Source organism: Calypte anna, chromosome 3 (genome assembly GCF_003957555.1).
Source record: "Calypte anna isolate BGI_N300 chromosome 3, bCalAnn1_v1.p, whole genome shotgun sequence".
Taxonomy (NCBI): domain Eukaryota; kingdom Metazoa; phylum Chordata; class Aves; order Apodiformes; family Trochilidae; genus Calypte; species Calypte anna.
Window position 1 is genome coordinate 28,544,713 of NC_044246.1, and position 17,762 is coordinate 28,562,474.

The following is a 17,762-nucleotide window of genomic DNA, read 5'->3' on the forward strand; positions in this document are numbered from 1 at the left end:
TGAAATGGGGGAGAAGTTGGCTTTTTTCCCACTGCCCATGGAACATACCTTTTGTCTTTGACAATGACACTTGACATTTAATACCTGAGAGAGGATGAGCATAGCAAGGACCCTAATTTCCAAGAGATACAAGGAATACCACATCAAGATGCTATTAGAAAGTAGACTTAGTTTTGCCCATGGCTTCTGTAATTAAAATCTAGTCTGGTGATAGTGTACTACGTATATGGAGAAAGACAGCCTTGGGCAGGAGCTGCTGAAGTCTTATTCATCACTAAAGTCCTATTTAAACTTTTTTTTTCTTAATTTTTAATTGGCTTTATTAAAACCAGTTTCACTCCCTGGACCTGAAAATGCACCTGTGAAATGTTTCCATAGGCCTCTGTCAGTATTGACAGCTTTTGAATGCTCATTGCTGATTCTGTTCTCAGAGGGACAAAGTCATTGAATCAGTCCTGATCTCCACCACATTATGCAAGAGCAACTTCCACCTAGTGTTCAGGGATGCCAGAGATTAAGTAAAAGGAGAGAACTAAGACCTGTCTTTCCAGCTTTTTGTCAGGAAAAAAAACAGGAAACTTCTGCATGCACACATATGCATATTCCTGTCCTCTTTCCCAATAAAAGGAAGTAAAACTCATGATAATGTCTAGTTCTTCCACTCCAGAATATATTTCAGTTACGGATAAACCTTTGCATTGGATACAGAAGACTGTTGGAGTATTTTTCATTCTTTCTCACTATAATTTTATATGCAGGAAAAATCTTCTCAGGATGGATCCTGACCAATACCCATTGGAATTTAAACCCACTGATTTGCTATAATGTACAGGTTTGCAGTTCTGATTGTTCCTTGAAGTCACGAAAAGGTACAAACAACAGTGAAACATGAATTTTTCCATTCCAAAATTGTGTTGAGAAATGGTGAATTTTCCAGCTCTCTAATTGCTTGATCTTGAGAGGATCATTTTCATGAAGTAAGACTGAAAGTGGGACAGAAAGTGATTAAAAAAGCATATTATAAGAGGATGACACAAATTTTTAAGATGCAAAGCTAAGGCAAGTTCTTTGTTATTATTAGCTAAGACAAGTCAGTGGAAAGTAATTGTAACAGAATTAAGAGAAAATTGTTCCCCCCCCCCAAATCTAAAAATATAGAAGTGGGAAACTACTGCTTCCCAAATGGTAGCAATACTCATAAAGGCCTCATCTAAAAAAAGCCATGTTTGGCTTTTAAGAAAACATGACAGATATTGAATTTGTAATTTTAAATAACATTTAAGGTAGAAAAAGTAGGAAACTGAAAACAAAGCCCCAGAATCCCATTATTTTGTTTCCCAAATTGCCTGATGTAAGCATCTTCTCAGTGCTCTTCAGATACTAAGGACGATTTTTCTGCCTTAATATTACATCGCTAAAAATTAATGCTGTGACTTGTAGTAACTCTCTTAACCATTGCACTTTTAATGACATCTCATACAGAAACAAATGACAGTATTCAGCTATGAATAGTGTACAATGGCCAGAAGCAGAAACCAAACACTAGAAGAATGAAACTGGACTTTGTTAGTGTTTTGCATCTTTCAGGTTACTTACATACTTAGATTCCCAAGACTAAGGCCTTAGTTTTTTTTCAGTACACTGGGTAATAAATATGATCTGCAATACTACAAAGGTGTGGTGGTTCTGAACCTGGAAAAGAAGTTTATATTTTCTGATATAAGAAATTTAATTTAATTGCTTTAACAAAAGCAAAATACAAACCTCAACAGAGTATTAATTAACTCAACCTCAACAGAAAGATATTTGATCATGTAGAGTGGAATTTCTTCTGAAAATCATAGAGAAACTTCACTCCAGAGTAATGTCAGATGCTGAATTTTTCCCTCTATGGTGATAACATTGTGTGGCAACAGATTAACTTTCAGAGAGAAGCAAACAGATCATTGTTGGCATTATGCTCAAGCTGCAGACTCTGGTATATTTAATAAGATTCTAAAAGGGAATTGCATATTTCTCTTCATTTTCTTTTTTAATATCAGCCTCATAAATTTGAGCGCATTATACTTGTATTGCCCGGTGGGTCTGGAAAAAGTTACATATGGTCCCAGAGAAATCCACATAGTCCCAGAATGCTGTAGAGCATGACATTTTCTGATGAATCTGTGAATTTTTTTTTTCATCAGTCTGTTTCTGCTGTTCAGTTGATAAAACCAATTACAACTCATTCAGTTTTCCATCCACTATAGTTAGAGTTGACACAGAGAGGACAAAACTCCTTCAGGGTGTAAATTCTCTGAAATCAGCATATTAAGAGCACTGTTTCAGAATGGTTAGCACCAAGAGTTCCCACTGAGAACAAGGAGAAAGAACATTTGCTCATTTAATTTTCCTGTCTGATGCCTGAACAGACTATGAAGTCCCAAGGACTTATAAAAACATAAGATTTAGGTTCTAGCCTTGGAGCATGCATTGCTCCAAGGGTCATGTTTCCATTCATATGGTCATGTGAGAAGATCTTTTAATTTTCCACCTGTAAGCAAGGTGTAACACTAGCTTTACTAATATCTCATCTTTCTTCTCAGCCTGTGCCTAGACTTACAAGCACTATATCTTTTGTTTGCAGTAGGTAAAAAAAGGAAAAATATAATAGGTAATCTACTTCAGGTCGTTATTGCAATGCAAATACAAAATTTTTGTCACAAAACTGATTACTCTTCTCAGCATGTTGTCCTAATCACGTTCTCTTCAAATATATCCAAAAAAATTATGTGTAACTCATGAATGGCTTGCCATGACTGGTCAAAGGGCTGCTTTGGTCTTGTTTCTTTTAAACAAAATCCTATTTTCTTCTCTTTTTCAAGAAGGAGCAAGGAGATGGCAGCTCTTGCCCCTCTCCCTCTGCCAAGAGTTACATCTCTCATTGGATACTGGATCTTTGGCACTGTAAATGGAAGCTTTCAATGGTGGCAGTTCCCTTCCCAAGGCATCTATCTCTCTTGCTCTTCAATGGTTTTCCAGTAGCAGCAGAGTGGTTTCACAGTTGACTTCAGGTGTGCTGTTTGAATACCACTTTTCCTACTGCTCTGTGGTTCAAATGCGTTCATCCATCCTTGACACCTTCACACAAGCACTCTAGAAATGCATTATTTAAAGCATTGCTTCCTTGGTGTTTCATAAATAAAGGTGTAAACTTTCTTTAGAGGACTGAGAAAAAAAATTTCCTTTGCTCTTGTTGGTAGAATTGAAAGACCAAACTTTGAGATGCACATACCCCCAGAGCCCCATTGCACCAGGACAAGTGAGAATTACTGGAGGTAATATTGCTATCTCCCTCTTTGCATCTGAGGATGGTGAAGCTACTGAGGTGTGCTGTGATGACACCTTGCCACCACAGTTGCTGGAGGGATGATATGACATTATCAGAGTAAGTGTGCATGCTGCATCAAACTTTCTGCTGGGGAGGCAGGAGCTGCCTTAAAAGTTTTATCAGGTCTCTTCAAGATTTATGATGCTTCTGTACCTTTTACTGTTGCCCTCCTGAGCAGTTGCTCTTGCTAGAATGCAAAAAAAAGGGCTGAAAAACACAGCATGGGCTGTAGTGAAATGAGGCAACCAGGTGCCACTAATTACCAGGTAGTGGGTATGAGCTTGTGTCAAGCCCACCTGTGCCTGATTAGGGCAGGCCCCAACTGCGCATGAGCAGGATTAGGGGACCAACAAAAGGTGAGTCTTGAAGCACAGGCTCAGCTCATTCCTGAGCAAGCCAGCAGAGAGGTTCGTTGAATTTGGAGCAATAGCACTGAGCCAGACTAACCAATCCTGAGGGCAACAAACTCAGGGCACTGTTTGTGCACTTCTGCTGGGATACCTGTTGGACCTTGGAGTGCCTCGCCCTAAGAGAGGTTTGTCTTGCAATGTAGGCTAAGCAAATTTTGAAGGGCATTGTGAAGGGCTGGGGTCTGGAGATTCAGCATACAGAGTGTGAGGAGGGCTTCCTGGATCTTATTGGGATTTTCATCAAATGTGCTTTTTTCTTCTCCCAGAAATACTTTGCTGAAGGGTGCCAAACAGAGGGAAAGTGTGAAAAAGAGAACTTTTGAGGGACAATACTCTCAAAAGTGTAAAAATCTCTGGTTTTATAAGCAAAAGTCTGAAAGTTTCTTTTTTCTGCAAGTCAAGAATATGAAGCCTCTCAAAAGATGGGCTTTTCACTCCATTACAGAACGAAAACAAGTTTGAAAGCTTATGAACTGGAATTGCTGGTCTCCAGATAGCAGTACGTGATGAGTATTTCCCTTACAAAAGAACAGATATATACTCCACAATATTGCAATAGCAATCCCGAGTAGAGCCGTAAAACCAATGTACAGTGGATGTGTTGGAGCAGAATGGTGACAAACAGCAGCAGTTTAAGGGAAGCATCTGTGCGTGTGGTGATGTGGAGTACAGATCCAGTCAGTGTGTCACACACAAGCAATACCTTTCTTTGAAGCCACGTCTCTGTAAAGAAATAGAGAAGATCTGAGCTTGTTGAAGCATGGGATGTAAGAACATCTGCCCTTCAAAATGACAGTAATGCATCAGGTAAATGGAGGTGAGCTTGAGCTGCATGCTGCATCTGACATAATTAAAGGTGATGGAAAAGTACTGCTGTTGTAATGGGGAGATATGGTTTAATACATCTATCACAAAGAATGCCTTTGTAAGAAGAGTGGAGCAGGAAATAAAAATGCACCAGATTTGTACCAGAAACAGCATTTCCCAGCACGTTTTCTGCAGCATTCATCAGGCACTTAGTAGCACCTGCTGCAAAGTGACTTATCTCTGGGCATGGTTGAAGTGTTAAGCTACACTTTCACTGTGTCAGGTTACCTTTGGTTGCAAGGAACAAATCATGACCAATGGCTTAGCCCTACAACTGCAGTTCTTAGATAAACCTTGTTGCTGCAAAGACAGAGATTCTTGGTTGAAGCCTGCTAGGGAGAAAGCAGAAGTCTTGCAGGAAGAGTTGGCCACGATTTGTAGGGAGGCAGCAGCCAGCAAGCAGGGGTTGGATGTTGAACTCTCTGGGGTGGCAGATCTGGTAATTCCTGAAGGAGAATAACAGCCTTTGATGCTTTTGCTTTTATTGCATTCAAAAAAAAAAAAAAAAAGGGCCTTGGGTGAAAATTTTCCTCCCTTTTTTGAGGGGTATGCAGACAAGATTCTGCCAAGAGTACAATTGACTTACGCTGCCAATTTCTGAATCGAATAGGAACAACTGCGAGGCTTTGAAACTTCAGCTAATTATTCAACCACAATTGCTACTCTATTTTAATAATAAAGACATCTATTGATGATTTTGTTCTGGATTCACTAATCCAATCAAAAATGTCTTCTCTCTGTAGTTTCTTTGTACTCATATTTCTTACTTTTTTTTTTAATATAAAAATAATTGGAAAAGCCTCAATAAATAGACTACAGAAATGGAGAGGATTTCCATTACCATGCAAGTTCTTCTCCTTTCAGCATCTGCATGATGATCATTTAATAGCAGAATACAATTAGGGCAACTAGGGAAAAGTGTATAGCTTTGTGCTACTTGATGTTGCCTTCATTTGTCTATACTGTGAGTTCACAAATGGATTCACAAAGCTGACTTCACTTGAAAATCCAGGTTGGATACCGATGCAGGTGTTACATCAGGACCTCTTTTGAATAAAAGCAAATGTCTTAGAACTGTTCCAGGCTCTTTTTCTGCTTAAAAGTGAGAAATTTACTGAGGTAATCTGTTCTGTTTAATTTTTTTCTAACAATTTTACAGACAGGATTATTGTTAATCCATTTTTCTGGAAAGAACTAGCTTGTGCTTAGCAATTTAAAAGTTCCCTGCCTTCTGCATGCAGTCCTTTGCCCTCACCTCTCCTCAGTGCTGTGGGCACTGCCTTCTCCTGTAGGAATCTTCTGTATTTCAGTTGCTTTAGCCTTATGGATAACTCCTCTTGATCCATTCAGTTTAGTAGAGAAGATGTCACTTGAAAAGGCATAGATCTGACCAGAAAAATGGGTACATCTAACTCTTAGTTTTCAGATGCAGAGGGCATCTGTTAAGGCAACTGATAATGTGATAGTAATGGTCTGGAAACAACACAAATGGGTCATTTCTTCTATGACAGCCCCACCTTGTTCTCTTCTCCAGTCTCTCTTCCAAACTATCTTTTATACACCTACCATGTCCCTGCTGTACATAAGATGTGTCCCTGTATTCCTTCCACCTCCACGCTCTTTTCCAGGCTCCAGTTGCAAAACATTGCCTTTGAATTTATAGAGTGCAAGACATATGGGAAGGTCTTCTGGTCTTTTCCAGATAAGGCACGAACCAGCTGTGCTGCTGAAAGAGAAGAAGGAAGATTCCTACACCCTTGCGACTTCTAACAGGAGAGTGCAGACACAGGAAACTGTAAGTCTGTCATTTCCCCTGTGCTGTTTTTTTTTTTTTTTTTTCATTCAGAAACCCTTTTGCAGGGGTTACTATCCTTCAAGAAATTAGTCTCATGAGGCATATTTCTTAACTGGGCAAATTACTGGCATATTTGTATGATTATTTCTAAGAACTATAACAAGTGCTGTTAATTTCACAGATTATGACTGCAACCTCCACACAATGGATAGTGTTGGTGTGGGAAAAATTATTCAGTCGCTAAACTCAAGAACTGTTGTGCTTTCAGAGGACAACTCAGTAAAAAGGATTCTGGAATGCTAAAGTTAACATTTTTATGTGCAGATGGTATGGAGTGGTGGTGGCAATGGTGAGAATGAGATAGGACAGGAGACAAAAATCTTAGTTTTTTTCACTTTGCTTTTTTTGATGGTTTTGTTAACAGCAAAAAGTGAGGACTTTACTTTTTATCAAAGCATTTTGTGGTTTTGTAGGAAGTAATTTCATATAAACAATATCCTAGGCATATGAGTATTAAGTTGCCAAAGAACTTATATTCTAGCAGTTTTCCCTTTTCTCAAGTCTGCAGGGGACAGTGAGCTCTGCTTTAAGAAAAGGTGATTTCTCAACGTTCTGCAAAGCCATCCCACATTCTCTGATACTGTTTAGAGGTGAATTCAGATGGTGAAACATAATGTTTCTTGCCCTCTGCTCTTCTGGAAAGCAACCCTGTCTGTGCTCTTCTGTTTAGGGACTAGAGCCACTCTGCTCCTGTCCTCCTCTGCAATGCAGTAGCATGTCACCTCTCATCAATCTTTGTGCCTTTCACCCTTGCTCCCTGCTGCCATTCCTGGGAAACCCTTGAGTGCCCTGCTTTACCCTCTGCTCTCCCTCCCATGAGGCAGAGAGCAGAGGCAGGGGTGCAGCAGGGCAAGCAAAGAAGCCTGAGGGGACTGCAGTGGTGCTTCCTCTCTCTGCCACATCCCACAGCTCCTCAGCTCCAGGCTACTGTGCAGGACAGGTGGGGGAAGACCTTTTCTCCTCAAGTAGCATATGTGGAAGGTGATGACAGCAGTTCATTCTTACTGGTTTTTGCCTATATCCGCTGAAGGTAATATTAAAAAGGTGACTCATAATAACTTCTTGCTTTCACTCGCTTTCTTCTTTAGGGTACATACTTGTGTGCACTAGTTACATCAATTAAATAGCAACCAATTCAGGCACATTTAGAGTCTGGCTTTGAAATGCCAGCCCCATACTGTACTCACCAATTAAGCATGAGCAGATTAATGGGATGCATTGTTCTCTTGGGTTAACTCCACCATATTGTCATTAGGTGGATACACCCTCATGAATACGAGTCTTCTTTCTGTGAAAGGAAAAGAAAATGCATGCTCAAAAAGTAGGGCAATTTTGACAAAGCAGGATCAGCTGAGAGGAAAAAAAGAGTCTCCTCCCTCCCACTTTTTTATTTCAGTTGTTGTTTAATTGTTTCTTCGACCCAGTGGTTTAGTGGTTTCACATCTATTTAATTAACAGAAAAATGGATAGGGCGCACTGAAAAACAAGAAAGGAAAATCAGATAGACAAATGGTCTCTGTAAGTTCACAGTTCTTAAAACAGATGTTCACCTCCGCTGGCTATGGTATATCATTATCTCCAGGAACCCTGAAGAGGAAGCAAAATCCTTCATTACTTGTAGGAAAAAATACATCAGGTTTGCAGGACTAAAGAGATACACAAGCCCATTCCAGCAAATCCCATTTTGCTGCTGTTGTGGTACTCACAGATCAAGAAGTGTGTGTGTCTGGGGGGAGTGAGACAGCAGATAAGCATTTGAGGTGTCTATGGAATGAGAAACTATGAGGATGTGATTAAGAGGTTGTGTCTAAAGCAGAAGCAACCAAATGGGTAGGAGGTTGATACAATTCCTCCCTGACTTATTTGGTGCAACTGCAAGGTTGCATTCCTCTCTTGCACCTCTTACTTGCTTTTTGGACAGGGTCAGCTCACTCTTGGAGTGAGGCTGATGGTTCCCTGCTTGGTTATCCCCTACAGCTGTCTGGACATCCTGACTCAAGGGGTAGGTAGTATCTACAGTGTAAAAGCATATTGGTCTTTGCTTTCTTTTCTCTATTCTCATTATACATTGCAGACATAAATTGGTGAAATGTCAGTCCAGCCCTAAGCAGTCTTCATCCCTCATACTTGGAGAAATCAATACTTATGGAAATTCCTTCTGTCCTGGAATGATAAATGAAAACACAGGACAGGTTAGCCTGTGCACTCAAATCTGCATGTACAAATGCATGCACAATCCTACCTCTATAGACTGACCACTCTGCCTGACTCCCTGGGCCTTGCTATGCTCTGATGAGTAAGCAGTTGTGATGGCAACCATGAAAAAGACCCTTGGAAAATGTGGCCTGAACAATTAGATTACTGGTGCTCAAGAATTAGCTTGTCTTGTGATTATGCTTTATTGCTCTTACTGTCTCCACTAACTTTTCATCACAGTGAAGTATTTCCAGTCTGGCTGCCATTTCTGACTTCAGGTGTATTAAAGGAGTACTCAGATTCCCAGATAACAAAAGTGTGAGGATTTGCTAGGCAGGAGCCACTAAAGGGACCCTTTTCTTGCCCTCTGGCTCCCACCTTCCCCTGTTGTATCAGAGGCCTGGCAGAGGGAAACAGATGTTGAAATCAATATAAGAATAAATTGCCACATGGTCCTTATTGTGGAGGCAAGGTTTCTACAGAAAATCCTTGTAATCAGAAAAGAGGGAAGATGAGATTAAACTGATTAAACTGAGAAAGTCAAAAAAGGACAACTTGAAAGATTAGCTCGAGGACGACTGAAAAGCATAATCCTCCATGCATGTTAAGTAGAACAGTCCGTCTCAGTTATCAACCCCTTCATCTGGTGACCTTCTGTTGCATTAGCACAGAGCTACTTGATCCAAGGCAAATAGTGAAAATTGAAAAGCCAGAATGCCAGTGATTACAACAGGTATCAATATTGCTGCAGTGATGGTTTGTTATCATTAGGGAGCTCCATCAGAGCTCATTCTGGAAGCAAAAGGAACAGAAAATAACAAAGCATTAGACTTGTGACAGGCAAGAGAAGAAAAGACCTTGTGTTACAATGGAAAAACCTTTTTCATCTAGTTCCACCTCAAAATTACAGTGGCAGTACAGCAAAAGAGAAGGGGGGAAGCAGTATGGGAAGCTTGTCTTGGGAAACAATTAAGCCTCAGTGGGTAGTGCACAGCAGCATGTTACCCTCTTTTTCTGGACTGAGAAAACAAAAGCCCTCTGTCAGTTTTACTAGTTCAATGATTTTTTTTTTTTTTTTTGCCTCACATACCCAACTTAATGGCAAATCCATTCCTGTGTGGTCACAGCAGTGTCAGCATAAAGGCTTGCTCCTCTGCAGCCTGACAAGGAGCATCACAACTCTGTCTTGCAGGACTGCTTATTGCCCTGCAAATGGTGTCGTCCAGGGGCAGCATCTCCTCTCTTCTGCTTAAGGCACATGAAGGTCTGGAAACAAAAAAATCAAGTCTGCTCTAGCAGAGGGTTGCTTAGGCCAGGTATATCAGATATCCCATCTTAACTAATAATGTAAGACTCTTTCTGATTAAACTCGCATTTTGTGCTTTGGAAATACACTTAGCACCACACTGGCTGAAAGAAAAGCCAAAAATCATTGCCTTTTAGGTTGACAGAGTCCACAAAAGCTAGGAAATAAAGTAGCACAAGTTTGACTGTGTACTTCACCAGCTACATTTGCTATGAGTAATGCTACATTCTTTTTGCCTGTTTTCTCCTTTTCTCTGTTCCTGCAAATCTGCCTTTCCCACTGATGACAAAAATTGCAGTCCACTCAGGCACTCCTTTCTTTGTTAAAAACCTGAAAGTCTACACTGGTTTTCATCTCTGTTCTAATGTTGCTGATGTAAAAGGAGAAGCATGACTCTGAGTCTTTTAAATGTTTTGACTGAATCCCAGATTTGTCACTGAGTTGCTGTTTCGTTTTGTTCAACCTGCTGCAACTCAGTGCTTCTGTTTTTCCTGCTGCCTTTTGTTGGTCTCCCTCAGTTAAACAGCATGTTCCATCGAGGTCTTAGAATTGCTTCTTACCCAGCACTTCGCAAGGGAGTAACTCCAGTTGGATGTTGATAAAAATAGTGTGGTCAACCACCATTAAAAAAAATTGAAATATTTTTTCATAATTTTAAAACACACAAAATGCTATCTTGCATTGAAAGAGCAAAAAGCATGAGTTAGAGAGCATCAGGCTGAAACATTTTAAAAAATAGAGGGGAAAATTAGGCTCTGCTACTAGTGAAAATACCTCCAGATCCAGAGAGCAGACCCATTTCTGGCAAGGCTTGTTATTACGCATACAGATCTGCATATAGCACTAATGTCAGCGAGGGCATCTAATTGCTATAGTCTTATCTTCCCTTTCTTTACCAGAGAAGAAAGGATCCCACAACTCTTTTGCTCAAAGAAAGCTCTTGGCCTCCTGTCTCTAGATTGGGTCAGACCTAATTTAGGCAGAAAGAAGCAGTACTGTTGCCTTGGGAGAGCTCCTACTTCTACCACTCCTGAATTTGTCCTCAGTTGCTTAAGTTTCAACAAAAAGAGGTTTTCAGTTCAGGAGGTAAAGGGATTCATTAGATCTCATTCCCAGAAATGTCTACCTGATTGAGAAAGAGTCCCCTCAGGGGTAATGCTCATAAGCAGGGGAAGGCTGAGGGGCTGAAAAATGACCCATTTTGAAGTTTATCTAATTAGCTTCAAATGTGTAAGTTAGGTGTTTTGCTAGATGGATTAACGTAATTATCTTAGTGCACCTACTCATGCTAGGAATGTCAGAAAATGAGAGAACAGAGAGGCTCAGAAAAAATTGTAGTGCTCAGCCTGTTGCCTGCCCTGACATGTGAGTAATTGTGCTGTAGAGGAAAGAGAAGGCTGGAAAAGCACAAGGTGAGAGGAACTGCTCCAAAGACAGAATACTGACAGCCGAGAATATTGACAAATAAACTGAGAAGGATCCACCTAGGCCTAAACCACCTACATAAAAGCACTAAAAAAAAATCATTCCGTGTTCATGCAGTCACTGCATAAAGGCAGTATGCCTCTTCATACACCAGCAATTAGATCTGAGGTATTCATTGTAAGCTCTGTACCTCTAGTTTTGGCTCTGTCACTGAGCCACATTTAAAATGAGTGAAAGGATTTTCCTTTATCTTGAAAGTGTTTCTTCTGATGGAGAATGGTTTACTGTTGTATTGTTTGGCTACAATTTTTTTCTGATCTGTTGATAAATTAGACACTGCACATCTCTTGAGATCAGTTATAAACTCCCCTGAAAGACAGTAGACAGCTATGAAATAGCTTTTCCCAGGAAGGACCTCCAGAAAAAAAAAAACCCGACAAAAAAAACCAAAACAGAAGTGTGGACAGCTGCTTGTTTTTGTAAGGGTTTGTTGTCTAGGTAAGCATCTGCTATGAAATATATCAGGAGACTGAAGAAAACAACAGCATTGCCAAGTAAACCTGAGAGCAATAAATGATCCCTCCAACCATTTCTTTTTAAACAGTGAGTGCTCCAATTGTGCATTTTTTTTCACTGACAGAAATCCTACTGCAAAACTGGGGCTCCTGGCCAGACTGCCTCAGTGTCTGTGCATTATGTAAAACCCAGTTGCAGCTGGAGTTACTCATCCACCTTGTCAAATGCCTTCTTTGCTCCTATAACTCACACTGTCTCCATGCCCCCATTCTGTAGGATTAGCTGAGTTTCCAGCTAATGGCATTTCTAAGTGTATCAAGTGTGCAACGTTAATTTCCCCAGCATCTCATTGACTTTTTAGTCAATATTGCTGTGATCCTTTCAGAACATCTCTCCTGTTCGAAGTATTGTAAATGAGTTTAATCACTGGAATGACCCCGTTTCCAGCAGGCACCTTTGGCAACAGCGCTATCACCGAGTGAGCGGCACCCACTCCATCCCCTGATTGACTGAGACTTTGAGTTATGTCTGTAGATTTGAACCCTGAGATCAAAACAATCTTGAGGGTGTTCAAACTTGGCACAATGTATCCAATTATTTATTTTTGAGTTGGAAAAGCCCGTTTCACCAAAATCTAATTTTTTCATGTGCAAAATATCAAGTATGATTTTTTTTTCCATGAAAGAGCATCTAAGGTTTAAACACCAGATAGCAACCTTCCTGGGATAAGGAAGATCACTTCACTGGTTTGTGAAATTTATCTGATTTAATTCAATGTGTCATTTATAATAGAGTAAATCACCTTTATCATTACAGCTTCCTCTTATTTTTCCATAAAGTGACAGTGATAGGATCAAAATCAAGACACGGTGTTATTTAAAAAAAAATGGAATGGCTGTGATTTACATGAAATAATTCTTTTTCTTGTAATGTAATGTCAGAAAAGCCTTATTTTTTCATTTGGAATTTGTAGTGAAAACAAACCCCAGATTATCGCAATCTCAAGTACGTTGAAACCTCCAAGCTTTTATTTGCCTATTTGTATTTAAGTCATTTTACATGTAGATAAGCTTTCTCCCTTTGTTGATTTTTTCCTGCTGCTTAGAAGGCAAATTTTACCCTGAGCCACAGCAGAAGGCAATCAAATGACTGGAGCCCAAGGTTCTGCCCCTAGATTTCATTTTTGGCAGAGCAGAGAGGTCAAGCAAGATATTTTTTAAAGTCTGTGGCATATGGTGGCTGGTAAACTTTCAACTTACTAGCCATCTTCCTTCCTCATATGTGCTTCTCTGCTGTCAGTTCCTCTCGGAATCCCAGAAAAATGAACACTTACACCCTCTACCTGGAGAAGGAGGGCTTCTTCTGGCTATAGCAGGGAGACATTTGTTCTGGAGAAGTGGCTTGGTATTAAGGTCTTTGTGCATACATCAATGAAAGAACTCAAAAAGAGACCACAACATGCAAAAAGAGAAGAAAGCAGATAGAAATCCAGTGGCTGCTGGAAAGAGAAGCTCAGACTCTGTAACCTCTGTAAATGTGTACATTTTAAGCCTGTGAGAAAATTCTGGGAGGTGGCATGAAAAAGAGGTAGAAGTTTCACAGCAGAAAACAGGTTGTTTGCAGTGCCAGCTCAGGGCTTAGTTCCAGACTACCATCCAGCTGCTCTTCCAATGTGCCCTGCAGGATGCCATAGCTGTCAGACATCTGGGGGGATTTTAGCACTCTCCTGGTTAAATACTCTTTGTTTCCTCAAAGGCTCTGGTTCAGGATGTAGTCTTGATTTTGGAAGTGCATGAGAACTGTCATTTTTAGGGAGCTTTCAGACTGTCTACTTCATGCCATCTATTTAAGACGTTATAGAAATCTTTTCAGTGACTCCCTGTTCAAACATGAATGTGGCATTTTAAAAGCCTTGCCTGTTGGTGGAGTACATTTATGGTTGAGACATAAGCTCTTTGACTAAACACTAACAGATGCAGTCTGTAGCAATAAACAGGATGTTAAAAAAAAAAAAAAGAGCTGCTGAGGAAGTAGCATCAAGACAAGGATAAGGTGTAGAATTCATGTTCTAAGGAACCTGGTGAGGAAGACCTGCTTTCTACACCAGCTATGTGTTTTTTAGGACATGTGGGCACAGACATGTTTCGATGTTCTTCATGATACATAGACAACTTAAGGAAGTAAGAATATACCCTCTGAGAACTGGACTTCATAATCACACAAGCTGAGTTCATGTAGATATTTGCTTAACTCATTGCAGATAGATCATAAAAGACCTGCCTTTATCATCATTCCTGCTACTGCTGCAATAGTCTTACATAAACTGATCAAGACTCCCTCTTAAGTCTTGTCCCTACTATGCCAGCAGGAGATTTGCTTGAGAACAACACTGATAATGCTAAAAAATCTCATTCACTGTATGCATCTCTTCATGTCTTGGCTATTTCTCTTTTAGCTGACTCGTTCCCCAAGCTAAACAGGTATATATTTCTCTTTTTTCCATCTTTTTCCAGATGGAGTGCCTGTTTGCTCCCAGTCTTCTTAGCAGAATCTTCACATTTCAAGTGAATGTCAGAAGGATGGTGCTGTTAGGGGTCTGAGCTGAAGCTATCTTCGATTTTAGCAGTTGAAACAAATTACATTGTGAAACATTCAAGCATTTCAAGAACGGAGCTTTATAGACCCATGGTTAATGCAGTCATGTGAGACGAAGGAGAAATAGACTTAAGCCTCACTGCCCTGCTTAACATTTAGTTACTGGTAAAGTAGATGAAAATCTCTTCTAAATAGCAGAGTTCTGCTGATTAGGCACCGTGAAAGAGTGGCATGGGAGGGTATGAGCTTTCCAAGACTTTTCCAAGAGGGTCCACTGGCATCCTGTGGAAAACAACAGATGACTCTGGATCATTATGGTCCCACAGTCTCTCCCTATTAACAGTTTCCTGGAAATAAGCTGTTAGAGCAGCTGTATTTCTCAGGCCTCCTAGGAGTGACAAATGCCCTCAATAGAGCTAACAATTGGCTCAGGACAAGACATAATACACCTATAAATCCTAGAGTCCCATCTTTTTCAGAAAATTTCTCTTACATCTTTCCCAGTTCTCAGATATTTCCTTAGAGTCTTCACTGTGGTTGGTATTTTGAATTTCTCCACTACAGGAAAAGAAGATGCTTATTTGGAGGAAAACCTATTTGTTTGGACTCAAGGCTTTTTGGGTTTTATGTATTAAGAAAGCTTTTCACATTCTGTATTTTCTACTGAGCTTGTTCAATTGATTCCATTTGAATGTTGCTATAGAACTGCCAAACTGAGATCTCCAAGCCATCAGCAAGAAAATATGAACAAGTTATTGCACTGTCTATCCACAAAACTCTTTTTTTTCCTACGGCTTTTTTCTTAAAAAAGATAAAATTTCAACTCTGTTAGCAGCTTCTGCTTACTTTTTCACTTGCTCTGTGGGTTCTAATCCTGATTTATGATTGGTGTGCAAAACTTTATAAGCAAAGACCACTGAAAAAGACCCTTGAAAACATACACTGTATAACAAAACTGTCCCTCTTCTATTTTATTTGGCCAAGCATTCCATTCTTCCAGGTTTTTAACTTTTTTCCCTTTTTGCAAAATCAAATGGGTCAGCCTTTCACTTTCTGCCAGGTGGTCAAGGTGATCTGCAATACCTGCTGAGGTCAATCCAAAACACTGAAAAGGAAATAATCATGTGATATTTGCAATTATAGTTTCAATTTGGATCAGATTGACATTGGCCGTATTACATCTTCAAAACCCCATGCAGCAAATGGAAATGGCACAAACTTAGCTTGATGTTGCCAAACTCTTGCTTAAGACTACATGTAATGCCATTCCTCTCTTCTGTTTCTTACCCTTCTTCAAGGCTCATCAATTCTATGGTGTTTGTCAGATAATTAATGGAAGGCTAAATTGAAGGCCAGGAGGTTTCTGTTTTTTGATTTACAGCATTAACAAGGTTCAGGCAAGATTAGGCACACAACCTAAATAGGGTGGGAAGAGCATGGGAAAGATGTTGCTTGGGATGGATACCCTGTGTCCAGAAGCAACTCCTTGTGCCCTGTCCGCAATGGTGCAAGCTTGCAAGATTATTTCCCAGTGAGGTGCAGCCTGTGGGGACAATGCTGCCTCTTTCTCTGCTCCAGTCTTTGCCACCCTTATTGAAGAAGTAGCAGGTATGGGAGGAAATGTGGGCAGTGGTGGGAGAGACTGTGCCCACTGAGACTTATGGATGGGACACCTTACATCCCACCCCATGTGGTTGTGAATGGGGTGTGGGTTCTCTCCTCCCCACTTATCCCAAACCCCTGCCAGGCTTGGAGCCCTGCCATGTGGCATTACCCACCGTAAGCAGCTGCTACAAGAAGTGAAATGATCTGTATTTCCTGCAGCAGAACCTGGGAGGGCCAGATAGGCCCCTGCCAGGCTGAGGACACTGGTGGCATCTGGCTATGACCAGGGCTGGCATCCCAGAATTTGCAGGTGCATTCTCACCTGCTCTCTATCCTCCTTAGCAGAAACAGCCAAACTGGCTTTTCAGGGTCTTGTCTTCAAGTTTCATCTCTTCTGTTTCCTCCTGTACCTCTCTCATTTTGGGAGCAACCTAGTTTTGGTCTCATTGTCTTCTCTTATGTTTTTGAGAAGTTTTATGTCAGCCAGAACAGCTGCAGGTTGGATTCACCAATGCCAACAGGAGCTGTGCCTGTCCCTTCCTAATACAGCACAACAGCAATAGTACTGCTGCTAAGGGAGTTGTTGGTGGTGTCAGTTTCTCCTTGTTTAACTTGGTTTGAAATGAGCTTAGTAAAACTGAAGAATGGCCTAATAGTTAACTGCAATTTGGCTGAATGTCAGGTAGTGCCTTTGGGTCAGTAGAAATTTGTAATGATTAAACCACTTTCTTAAGGAAACTGTTTTGCTAAGCATTTTTATGTCTCTTTGGTATGAAATGTAAGTACAGGGCATGAGATGGAGTCAGTGCTGTTCTTTGAAATCAATGACTGATGGACATGGAAAATATTAAACGATGGATTATTGACTTCTAGATCCACGACTTGTCTAACAAAGGTGGGGCATGCTAAATACTTATTTCCATAACTGATGAGAATGATTCCAAAATAACAGATATGACCACACTTACTAAAAGAAGTAAATTGTACTTACTGCATGTTGATTTCTGCAGTAGTTAGGAGCTGAAGTTTAATGATCTTTTGCTATTAAACCCCCCCCCAAATATTAAACAGTGTGAGCCTTGGAGGGAATTTAAACAGTAATTGCTGATCTCTGGGCTGGCAGGCTCTCTCTCCTTATCTCTCTGTTTCCTGGCCTCATTGATGGCTTGCAGCCCGGAGGAAGATTTTTCCAGTAGTGCCCAAACTTTAAGATATGTAGGATCTTGTGCATTTTTGGAGGAATGCATGACTTGAACCAGTTTGTGGGTCCCTTAGCCATTGTGTGTCATGCACCCTGACACTTTGCAGGAACGGAGACAACATGAGGGGTCAGGAAGAGCTGGTGCTGATTCACCATCCCTTTTAACAGATCTCAGTAAAATTACTTGCCTGATATTACTACAAATTAGAGGCTTCAGTGAAATTTTCTTGAGCTCTGTAAAATTTACCTAAATGTCTCTAGGCTGGAACTTCATCTGATATAATACAAAGTAGATCATTGAAAGTTCATGGATGAATATGTGTTCCAATGCTACAAAACTTCACTTCTCACACTACAGCTTGCCACAGTATTTTTTATTACCTTACTCTACAAATCTTTGTAGTTATTACACTGGA